The 13195-nt window shown below is 35.5% G+C and overlaps 1 protein-coding gene across 5 annotated transcripts in view; it reads right to left on the bottom strand.

Moving 5' to 3' along the window:
• Positions 1-13195, bottom strand: part of LOC142334073 (uncharacterized) — a 337489-nt gene that overhangs the window by 209609 nt on the left and 114685 nt on the right. The window contains exon 1 of one of the 5 annotated variants that reach the window (XM_075381744.1): positions 6177-6196. The exons of the other annotated variants lie outside the window; for them this stretch is intronic. The gene's annotated coding sequence lies outside the window, so the exon portion shown is untranslated. Of the gene's footprint in view, positions 1-6176; positions 6197-13195 lie in introns of those variants that run through there. 5 annotated transcript variants of the gene reach the window in all.

The raw sequence follows: 13195 nt of genomic DNA, 5'->3' as shown, positions 1-13195 counted from the left end.
GCTGCAGATTAAAAAAAAGAAACAATTTTATGTTCTGATCTCAAAAAAGTAAAACGTTAAAAAAATTTTCACAAAAGGGTTTCCTTTTTGTAGATATTTTTAATTCAGTCTTATGTTGCATGTTTATTTTAATTTTTATTTAAAATATCGTTAGTCTTACAAAAACGATGAATATATAAAAAGGTACTTGAAATAAACGCTAACAACCTACATGTTGATTAAACTTATATATATATATATATATATATATATATATATGTATAAGGTCTTTTCCCTTGAGAGCCCGCAACTGAATTTATCGATAAGATAAACGAAACGGTTCTTTTCCTTCTAACTTTATAGATATTAAAAGTTGTTGCTCGATCTTTTACTTCAGCTATTTCGCCGCAAGCTTTTTACATTCATGTTGCTATTAACTTTTTGGCGGTTAATAAAAGAGATTTCTAATTATTCTTGCTCAAGCACTGTCAAGCGGCTAGAATAACGGGAAAAGTAAATGCAAAATATCGAATGTAGCGTCTCGAATAGTTCAACAAAAGTCCATATATCGTACTGAATAAAATTTATTTGTTGACATAATAGCAATAGTAAAACGGATGAGGTGCAAATATTGTCGCTTGTCGAAGATATATCGGACAAAGAACACACACATACATATATATACATAATGTCCCGGCAGGTTCTCGCCAAATTTAAGGAATAACATTAAGATAAACAAAAGCGTTCAGCGTGAATAAATGCTTATTTTCACTTTTTTCACTAATCGAATTAAAAATTATTTATAATAATTTCTATTATTAGTAAAAGAACAGGGACAAAAAACTGCCGTATTACATAATTTTTGCGATCCCCTTTAACAATTTCAGCCATATCTCAGCCGATTATAAACCGATTTGAACAAATGAGGTGTCATTTTCTGAACTCGTTAATTGAATTATCTAGCTCCGAACATCGACAGCAAGTCATCGATTCGCCTTGACACTGTGTCCTTAGAAAGCGGAATTTTCTTTTCAAGTTTTTTGCTTCTTCCACGTCTATTAAAATACTGACCATATCAACTGCAACAGGCAGTGTGAGGTTTTCTGCGATCAACGCACTGTGGCTTGTAGCCGATGAGTCAAAGCCATAATGAGGTAAAAACCATAATTTGATTATGTTATTGTACAATCTTGTCTTTTTACTGATCGATCCACCGGGTGTACACGGCTCACTTCGTTTTTTCAGAGATGTATCCATTTTGCATAAGAATGTAATTGAAAAAAAAAAAAACAGTTACACCGTTTGACCGCACACTAAAAAACCGAAACGTCAATTAATTATAATTATTATTTTCAATGAAATTACGCTTTTAAGAACTTAAATAAAATCACCAGACGCGCGTTTCGCATTCGAGACTAAACTGACCTTTCGCGGAACGGAACGCAAGAGTGGCGGGAATTTCACCACTTCTCCTTACGAATCGCAGAGCCTGGACAATATCCCTTGCTGCTGTACGATTCTGTAATCGGGCGTGTTTCAAAGGTTTTTTTTTATGTCGGTTATAGGTTTTAAGTTTTATTTACGGACGGATTTGGTGATTTGCGTTCTTATCCGTTTGGACCGGCGTTTTCAATCGATTGCTGGGTCTAACCGTGGGAGATTAAGCTTTTTGAGACTGGTGCTCCCGGCGTGATTCCCCTTCTGTCCATCCGCTGAAGTCCTTTCGGTGCTAGCATGAATACGCCAAAACGGGGCCCTCGTTATTTGGAGGGAGCAATGCGCCCCGTTCTCCGGAGGGAGTCGCATGTGCTGTCTGAATTAAATTGTTAGTTTTTGTTGCGACGGTGGATAAAAGGGTCGCAGATCTTCATCGTCATCTGTGGCTGCCCTTCACGCTGTTATTCTGCCGGGCTCTTCTACCGGACTCCAGTCCGTGACGGCGGATCGCGTTGTGGGTCTTCTTTTGGTGAGCTCTTTTTTCTTCTTTGGCCTATACTTTCCGTGAGTCGGCAGTAATCGAATTACATGACCTTCCGCACTCCCTTACGCTTCTTTTATATCGCTTTTTTTATACGCGTTCAAACGTATCATATGCGTGTTCGAGTGTGACGCTCTCACAGCGAATATTATGAAAGCAGACGAAATTACAAGGAGCATGTACCCTTAAGTTAGAACCCGTAAATCGATCATATATGTACACTTCATACATCCATGTTTGTACCCGTCGCTATCAAAACGGCTGAATAGTTTTAACTAGATTTCGTCGGGTACGTTTGTGGGACGCGAAATATTCATTATATATTTTTTTACTTTTTGTGGGGTCGTGGAGCTAAAAATGTTGACAATCACTGACATAGAGTATCTTACGAAGAAACGAAAAAAAAAATTCACGACAGATTTATTAGTAAAAATAAGCACGAAGTTAATATAAACACGGGTCCTGAATCGCTTCGTTTTCAAAAATATAGCTTAAAACAATTTTTTTCACGCGCATTAATTTCGTTAACGATAGGAATCGGGTGATTATACGATTTGCCGTGCTTGAAACCGACGGATAACTTCGAATACATGGTACACCTCCGAAAAATATCCAAAGATGTTTCTCAATTTTGAATAGGGGAGAATCGGTTTATACATCCCGGCAGTTAAAAGGCGTTCTGGATTGCGATCGGTTACTCAGAATTCCGGTAGGAGAAAAGTGTTACACGGACTGAGACCAATCGGAGGATAGTCTGTAGCCTATCAACGTGACGGCGGAAGCAACATTCACTCAGAGGTAGATAAGCGATTACAAAGTGAATCCTAAGAATCACAGCCTTATGAAAAGAAGTACGGAGATGAACTATCTTACGGTTAACGGCATGTTACGGTTTACGGTTCGTCTCGCATACCGTATATCGCCAGCACGTTACAGGTGGCTTTAAACAACTAAAAAGTTTAATAAAAAATATTAAATTTAATATTCCCGTAAAATATGTGCGAACGACTTTTTAAAGACAAATAAATACAACACCGATAGTATTTTTCATTGTTTTACTAAGGACTGCCAAAACTGTTTAATATTATACGCGGGCGGGTATAAACTAACGACTTGTAACACTCCTTCGATATACATACACGTATAGAATGTTTCATTTAAGTCACGTTTATTTATAGTATCGTCGAACAGGCCTATGCATACGGTATAGATAAGCAGCGCAGCAAACAGGCTAAACTTTTACACATGTTTTAAGATCGTGACCGGAGAAAAACACTTATCAGCATACAAGCGATGCCGTATATTTCTATTTTACTCGTTCCTCGATTCGCTGCATATCTCTCTTTCACTCAAACTCTCCCTGTCGTATGATGAACTTCTATCTCTTTCTATCTTTTACTTTAAACAACTACCCGCCTTACCGACAAGCACTTCTCTTCGTAATACATCAAGACACTCTTCCTATCGTAAATTTATTAAGTATATTTTATTTATGCACGAAGAGTGACGAGAGAGATAGATAGATAGATAGATAGAGAGAGTGAGAGAGAGAGAGAGAGAGAGAGAGAGAGAGAGAGAGAGAGAGAGAGAGAGAGAGAGAGAGAGAGAGAGTATAATTAACTTATTCGAGTGTATCGATAGTACTGGCTTAGTAAAATACATCATTTTATTTAAAAATACATTTTTTTATGTTTAATACATCACTAAGAGTAAATGTAGAACGTAAAATAAAAAAAATATATATGTAATTACTCGTATCATCTTCAAATATTCCTTTTCGTTTTTCCTGCTTTATCATAACATGTAAATATATATTAATTCTTAGTTTATATTTTACCAGAAATAATTATTTACATTACCGGGTAGTCGCAAAAAAAAAACATAGATAAATAATAGTAATTACTTGCAACGATCTTTGTTGTACTTTTATAATAATTAATTGTACAGAGTTTAAAATTTACTTCTTTCCTTTTAAGTTAATGACTAATTTTTTCCTAAAAAACAATTATTTTATTTCCGTATCTTAAGAAAAAAAAAAATATACATATATTGTTTTTTTATTTCTAAAAACATACATATAATTTTAATTATCGTATTACCACACGTTTGTCATAGGAATTTCCTACATATTTCGCCGCATCAATGTATCAGCATCATCAGAGAATAAAAATATCCAAAATTACTTTTCGCCAGTCTTACATATATAACACACATCGCATCGCAATACTGCATGTTAAACTACATATTTACAAGAAGCACGCGAGAAAACCGCAGAGTTTAGGCCTGAAATAGTAAATTCCAATGATAAATATACGGTACGATAAGAATTAAAATTATAAATGTGTTTTTAGTAAATAATAAAAAAAGGTAAATAAATATAATGAAACTCCTAGATATTAAACCGTATTTAACTCACATAAGTTTATATAACCAGAAAACTTTATCTGTCTACTTATTTTTGCATTCTACCTATCAAAATAAACAAGAAAAAAAGTTACGTTTCAAACTCGACAAATTTTTATTTATAAATGTTAATGATTTTATTTAATTCAAATCGATCAAATTAGTAAAAAAATGAACGTTTCGGAATTATACTTAACATGTTAGAATAAAATAATAAAATGTGGAATCGGGTACCTCCTGCCCGTCTGTTACTAGGAGCCTAAAAATTTCATACGATCAAGATCTCCCGCGGCGAAATACTTTGTCGTAATTTGGTAGTTAACGGTCAAACCGAATAAAAAACGGATTATATTTTTTAGTATGACCGTATTCCTTATCGGATCGGGGACAAAATTTAACAGAGTTTAAAACTTATGTAAAAAATATAATTTTTTCGTCCGACCCTGAATCGGAGGAGCTTACTTGCGAGAGTGACGTATGCCACGCTGCTTTACGGGGCTGAGCTACAGGCCGGAGTAACTACATATGCAAAATATCTAGGTAAGTCAGAGGCGATCCATAGACGATGTTGTTTACGAGTCGTAGCTGCGTATAGAACAGTCTCTAAGGAGGCGGCTGAAGTTTGGCGGGTGCAATGCCGATCGACTTAGTTATATCGCAGAGGAGGAGACTTTGAGAGCAAAGGCCTTTGCCTGCCGCACGGAGACAGGAAGCGCATATCGTTCCAGGTAAGAGAAGAATTAATGGGGGTCTGAAAGGGGCGGTGGGACCGAGGTACTAAAGGTAGGTGGACCTACTGCCTCATCAGCGACATCAGGAATCGGTGTAGGAGGACCCGTGGCTCGCTGAGATACAACTTAACAAAGTTCCTGGCGGACCGCGGTGGTTATAGGGCTTATCTGTACAAATATGCGATGGACCACACGGATCGCTGCCCTGACCGTGACGAGGAGGAGACTTCCTTTCGTGTACACTTCTGCTGCCCGCGTTTCGATGAGGAACGAGGGGAGATGTTACACACGTTGGGTTTGGGAGATACGTTCCGCCCGAAGGATGAACGATGAAAAACGCTGAAGAGTGTTGAAGAATGGAGAACGGTCGAAAACTACGTTCAGAAGGTAACGGCTAGATTACATACGTACGAGGGGACCCGCCGGAGAACGAGATGTCGGAGGGTGCCGGAGCGGACAGGCCCGCGGCTGAGCGCTTAGAGGGCCCCCGAGCATGTGGGGGTCGTCTCTGCGCAATGAGGCCGCGGGCACTCCGCACTCCGGCATCTGACGGCGTGATCCTCCCCCTTTCAAATGCCATGTTTTCCATGAGCGATCCCAGAAAGGGGGAAGGGCAAAAAAGCATTCGCATAATGAATTTTACCGGTATCATATTTACTTATTTTGTTTTTAAGCAGTCCTTTCGATATTTGTTATAAGATTCTTAATTCTACCAGATTCGTTTACATTTTTTTAATTTCATATACGTATTCGTACGAAATTGTAAAAAAAATATTTACAAAATTATTTAAACACAGGTGGGCTTTGTAAAACCTTCCGCTAATTTCGTCGGTGAAACACGATCGGCAGCAATTCGTTGTTTCTAAACTGACAGTGTAACTGCCCCGCCGCTGGTGGAAACAGCATTTTCTAATACGTGTGGAAACAAACAAAATATAAATATTTTACAGGTAAAGCTTAGGGCTTCGTGCACTGTGCACCCAACAGGAGGTAGAAAGGGATTAAGAGTTCGTAGTTCGTGAACGCCCGATTGAAGCACGGCGACGATCTGTCCAATATTACATATTTATATTATGAACACTTACATTTTTCTTTCACCAAAAGAAACTGATTTTATCGAGAAACCCACCTGTAAATTAAACAAAAAAAAAAAACATTAATTTAATAAATAAATAAATAATAAAAATAAGCCTTAAAAAAATGATAAAATCTTTTCAAATTTTCATGAAATTTTAACTTTTAGAAATTGGTATCAAATTAAAAACAAAACTACTTTCAAAAAGTTAGGTTTACGATCCATTTTTTATTTGCTATCGACATCAAAAGGAAAAACTTACTACAATGAATTTCGGTTCCTCTAAGCTTTTTTTTTTTTATTTTTAATAACATTTTCATTTAACGTTTTAATATTTTATTTTTATTTAAATTTTGGATAGGCCTACAAAATACGCTTCTGTACAAATAAATTCGGGTTGGAAAATAATTTCTTTGTATTCTTCTCGTAGGTGGCTTAAGATCGCATAACTTTACTAGAATTAATGAAATCTGGCAACGCTTGTGAAATGCAACATATAATTGAGTATTTCTGGTTGAGGCGTTTGAATCCGACTTCATACCGTTAAGAGAGTTTCTGAAGAGGCCGAAATAGACGGTAGACTGACGATGCAAGTTCCAGGATTATACGGTGGATACTTCTAACTTCTCGGTTGAAGCATCACAAAGCCGGTTGAAGCATTTTTAATCTAGAAATCTTAATGTCATGATGGACGTTGCTCTGATCAGCCGATGACTGAAAAAGGGCGATGAAAGTGCGGAAAAAATCGAGAAAGATCGGCACATTAGCGGTTACAAAATTACAAGCGAACTGAATGTCGACTGCAAAACAGTTTTAAATCTTGAAGACGGTCGGATATAAAAAAATTTCCTTTCGGCACGCCGGAAGGTGGAGGTAGATTTCACCGGGGCAAAATAGGGGTAGGCGAACTAGGATTGTACGAGCTCGTATCAAACACTACTTTCCACCTTTTCTCATATCAAATATCGTTTCAGACAAAATTTTTAGGTAATGTTTAGAGGACTAACCGCCACTTTAAACGGATTCGATACTGTGCCTATTAAGGGAGCTATGACTTTTTTGTCCTTGAAACCCCATTTTTTCCACCCCGTTGGCCATTATCCAAAGAATAGTAGGAATTCGATATTCTACTTAATAAAAAAGTAATAGCGATATATTTTTTTCGAAAACGCCCCCCATTTCCACCCCCGTAATCCGACTTTGGCCATTAACAAACTCGACCGAGATTTTTGGTCGTTATATTTTATGTATAAATTTGAAAGTGATTGACGCAAAATTACGGTAATTATCGTGTCCACAAGAAAGTGATATATACACACACACGCGCGCGCGCAAATGTATATATAAACTTTTGAACTGAGGAAGGTGTTGGGGTCTGGGGAATGTGATACGCGAAGATGTCGAAATTTTCCGGAAGTCGAATCACGGTACCCGTTACAATAGATAGCTTTCTTATGATACCTACCTAAAATACACAGGATGTTTGGGAACTACAAGATTTAATAATTAAATACAAGTATAACGGATCGAACTTCCATTTACGAATCGTTGCTAAAACGGCTGAACGAAAACGAACCGTTTTTAAAACGGTTCATTACGGGTAATGAAAACACAACAGTGTACGGAAACGATCGTAGTCAAAACGAGGTAAAGCTCCGCTAACGGTAGCAAAGCCAGGAATGACGCCGAGAAAAGTAACGCTGTGTGTGCGATAAGATAAGAGAGGAATCGTTTACTGCAAGCTAATGTCGTCCGGCCAAACTACCGATTCAAACCTCTACTGTTAACAACCGAAAGATTATGCCAAGCGTTCGAGGTAAAGCGACCAGAATCGATCGATAGGTTAGGTGTTGTCTTCCGTCACGACAACACCAGACCCCGTACATTTTCCATAGCTCGTTGAAAATCGAGACAGCTTGATCGGGAAGTTTGAAGTATCCACCGTATAATTCTGATGTTACATCGTCGGTCTACAGTCTGTTTCGGTCTCTACAGATACTGTCTTAACGGTATGAAGTTGGATTCAAAAGACCAGTTTGTTGTTAATATAAGGAATGTCAAGAAAACTAAGAAAAATAGAATACAGAAGTGAAATAGTGAGATTAACACTAGCAGTTGGTTAGTCTCCGAAAAATAGGAGAATCGTCATCGTATGGCTGCTTTAGGCAGGTCCTTATACTACGTCTTGTCCATTCTCCTCTATTCCATTCCGATCTAAAGTTTTGAGATCTCTACATTTTGTGTTTCCTTTTAAATCCTTTTTATTTTTATTTACTTTTTTCTTCAACCATTCTATAGATTAATCTTTCTAATTCAGTTTTAATCAATTTTTTGTCGTTTTAGGTCCCGGCCGATCTGGATTGCACCGATTATTCTGGTTAATCCTCCCTATTTCTTATTTTTTGTTAGAACCTTCTCCGTGCACAGATTTTAAATGTCTCAAAACTCAATTTCTTGAGGCACCGTCTTCTGTGTGAGGTGTACAGTCTTCTTGGAAAAACGTTCGACGTACATTTTCTAGTTCATACGGTGGAGTAAATAGATTGTAATTTAAGATCTCAAGACCAATATTTCATAATCGGCAAACAAAAAAGTCCGATTTTGATTTTTCATTAAACCGTACGGAACATTAAATTTCACGGGCTTTTCAATGTCACAGCATTGAAAAGCAATGTCACAGCATTTCAATGTCACGGGCTTTCTCAAAAAATATACGCCGAGTTTTTGATATTCGTGATATTTATGGGTTGCGTCTATTAAATAACCGTTAAGGTAAAAAGTACGTTCATCCGAATAAGTTTCGTTTTCACTAATTTTGTCTAAAATTTCAACAGCAACCGCAATGTTTTACTGTAATCGGTGGTTTTTCTTGCAGCAGCTGAATTTTATATACATACAACTTCAAACTTTTACGTAGAACTTTATAAATGTTTTTTTCTTAGAAATTTGTAACACGAGACTGACGAGCTATGAATTTATTAGGACTTATGATAGCAGATCGACTTATTTGTTAATCGCTTTCTTATGATACCGATGGCCTTCCAAGCCATCTGTTCTGTTTAAGAACAGTTCCTTTATCTGAACCGACGTACTGTACGGTTTTCATGCGACGGCTTCTTTTCATAAATATGTCGAAATGCACGCCGAAATAAAATACTGATTTTACTACGGAATACCGCAAAACACTCCTTTTCTTGAAGTAAAAACATAACGAACAACGAAACGCATCAACAACAATACAGAGACTGATGCGACGATAGCCGTTACATAAACGTTGTAGCGGAGGCTTTCAGTGTTACCGACATCACTTTTTTAAATGTCCCTTATGCCTTAATCTGACTTTCTGAAACCCCAAAAGTTTTGGTGACGATTCTGTATAATACTTCGTAAAATTTTTTTTCAAGTGTAATCCCATTTTGCTACACGATAATTTTTCATTTATTTTATAATACGTGGATAAACTTTGTTATTTTTGTTTTTATTTCGTTTTCAGTTTACAATTTCTTTAACATGGTATTTAAGTTTGAGAACCGTTTTACTTTTATAATCATTCTTCCTTTAAGATAAAATATATATATATATATATATATATATATATATATATATATATATTATAATTTTACCCAGTAATTTTTTAATTATTTTTCTTAAATTTTCGTATTCAAATAATGTGGTTGAAAAGATCTGATTATGTAAAACCCGATAAAGACAACATATATACATACATTTTTTTAAATATTTAAAAATTTTTAAACAGTTTATAAAGCGTAAACACACGGATGCGCAGCTGTTCCACCTGCGGTGTCTGACGTAGTGTTAGTGTTAGAACTGCAAGTGATGAATGGAAGGGATAATGTACCGCGGTAGGCAGTCACCCGTTTAGCAATCCATCCCCGCCGTGCGCGTGAAATGAGTTGTTTTACATTTTAAAGAGCAATAGAAATAAGCAAATAAATAAATAAATATATATAACACGGCTTTTATTGAATGCTGTCGATATCAGCCGAGTGTAACCGGTCTATCGTTAATTTTGAAGTAAGATATGACAATTAGTTTGCTGACCTTTTACGTTAAAGCGATATAAAATAGTAATAAATGATTTTTTAACGGGACAATTCTACTTTTTTCATTTGTTTGCAAATAACGGTAAACGTTACGCATAATGGTTCATTAAAAAATTAATTTACACAGTTACACTTCACGATTAATTTTTCTCATAAAAAATATATTTCTTTAGGCGAAATCACTCTTCTTTTACGGTATTACTTATTTTACTGTTATTATTATTAATAAACAAGGAAATTACTTTACGAGTAATAAATGAGTGTGACAAATACATTTAAAAAAATATACCGATGACTTTATTTTTATATAAAAAATATGTTACGTTGTTTACCAGTTTGTATTTTTTTTATTATTATAAAATAAATTACAAAACTATTTAAAAATCTATTTATTATTTTAATACTTAAGAAGAGTTTTTCTTTAAAAACATTCTATAAAAAAAAAGAAAATACGGTGGCCACCACCGTAAAACCATTTTATAAATTTTCGAAAAACATTAAAATAACAAAAAAAAATTTTATTTTCATTTGTTCATTATTATGACAACAGAAGTAATGTATCAAAGAAATTTGCGTACAAAATATTTGTAAAAATGTTCTAAAAAAAGTTGAATAAAGCGGTATCGGCGGAAGGAAGCAAAATAAATTATATTCATTTCGCAGATAAAATGATTTGTTTAGAGGAAGGAGAAGATATTCAACAGACGATATCTAAGTTAAAAAACACCATCCCATAATATTAATTTTTTTTTTGTGTATTGCTTTATTTACAATCGGTTTCCTGAACAATGAATCTTAAGTAAATTGTTCAGTTAGTAACGACGTGAAAGGGTGGTATGCAGTGATGCTTCCCAAGACAGTACAATTAAAGAGTATAACGAGCAAAATTAAAATATAACTAAGGGTAACAAAGTACAAAAGATTTAAAACTTAGCTGTTAAGAACGCAAAACAAACTAAACGGTTAACAAAACAGAACGACCAACCGAGTATAAAAAATTGACACAAGTCATACATGAGAAAAAAAGAAGATATATAACGAATTAAAACCGTGAAACATAAAAAACAATACAAAAGAACTGACATTACTAAAATAAAATAATTTATAAGTCGGCAAAAATTTGATTAAAAAAAGACGATATTCAACGCACAACATTCTCTAGATCCAACACATGCAGTCTGTTTAGTCATCTCACATCTTCATTGTTATCCAAAAGGTTAACGGCAAGTTAGTTTTCGTGAGCGTTAAGTTTAAGTACGTACTTTGAACTTAATCGGTGAATTTCTTCACTAATAGATGGCATCCCTAGGTAGTCGTAAATCTCCTTGTTCTTCGGAAACCATGGGCGCCTCCAAAATGCTCCTCAGCACGTTGTTCTGGAACCTTTGGATGAAGTCAATAGCCGTACCCCAAAGTCGTAACCCGTAAGCCCCGTGTCGGCTTTAAAAACGCCTTGCACAACAATAGTTATCGTTTAACGATAATCAAATTTGAAATTTGAAAACTTAAATTTTACGCGATCACAATATTTCTTTACTTCGTACAAGGAAATAAAAACGAGTAAAAAATCAAAATTAGTAAAAATAAGAAAAGGTGACGAATTTGTTTTGAAATCTGAGGGACGTTTTTATTTTTATAAAGCCTCAAATTCGAGCGTACACATTTTCAGCGCCGTTAGAAGATGCTTTTTGATTTCCTTGAACAAAGTAAAGAAAGTATTGTGATCGCGAAAAATTACGGTTTTCAGATTTCAACGGCAATACCCATTTTGACCACCCTGAATCCATTTTGATTAATTTCGGCGTGACGTCAGTACGTACGTACTTAGTGCGTATTTATCTCGTATAACTCAAAAACGATTAGCCACAGGATGTTGAAATTTTAGATTTAGGACTGCTGTAAAATGTAGTTGTGCACCTCCCCTTTTGATTGCAGTAAACTGAACCAAAAGTCTCCAAAAAATGATCAAAATCCAAAAAAAAATGGATTTTGGATTTTTCCTTAACTGCAGTAATAAGCCCGCATCGAGAGATTTTAAACGATCTATCATAAGCGGTACTTATTTTCATCGGCTCCAGAGTTATATAGTCAAACGAAATTTTAATTAATGAAATATGTGGATGTTACAACGGGAAGGCACATCGGTTCAAATCAGACTTCATCTTTTTTTTAAAATTTTTTATTTATTTAAATATACGGATTTATTAATTATTAACTTATGATTGTAAACAGACTTTTACGATAAATAATATTCAATAATAACATTAAAAAATATATATATATATATATATATATAAAAATATCAGAAGTTATTAATGAAATAACATTTTATGTATCTCATTAAAAAAAAAAAAAATATGTGTATATGTAATTTAATAAGCGTACAAGGAAGTCATGAGAGGTTCACATCAGATTTTTAACACAAGATTGTAAGACATTAGACCAAATACAAACATGAGAATAAGTTAGAATAGCTAAATAAACATTTTAAAAAAAGGACCGATTATTACAGTATTTAGTAAAATGGAATAACACGGGATAAATACACGAAGGGTAGATAACCTAAAGACTGAACCCGGATCTCCGGAGACACCTGGATCGCAAGCACTGGGAACTGGGGTACGAGTCGACCCGGTGACGATCGCTTGTTTAAAGAGTACCTGTGCGCGCCGGCGATCGTTGGGTAAGAGAGGACACCGTAGAACACTCAGTGTTCGAGTGCGAGCGGTTCTTGCAGCACATGGAATCACACCGGAAAGGTTTCGGGACGCTCACCAAGGATAACATCACGGGGACTGTGGCGCATACCAAACGGGCGCGGCAAGCGATGTCGAATATATGTCGCTTGAAATTATCTACACGAAGACGGCGAAAGAATTACAGGAGTGAAATTCCACTGATTTTTTTTTAAATCTAAGAACAGTTTTCATATTCAAAACGGATCCGGGCCCGAACTAAAGTAACA

Source organism: Lycorma delicatula, chromosome 13, assembly GCF_047948215.1.
Source record: "Lycorma delicatula isolate Av1 chromosome 13, ASM4794821v1, whole genome shotgun sequence".
Taxonomy (NCBI): Eukaryota; Metazoa; Arthropoda; class Insecta; order Hemiptera; family Fulgoridae; genus Lycorma; species Lycorma delicatula.
Note: the sequence above shows the minus strand (reverse complement) of the source record. Positions and strands in the feature narration are given on the sequence as shown.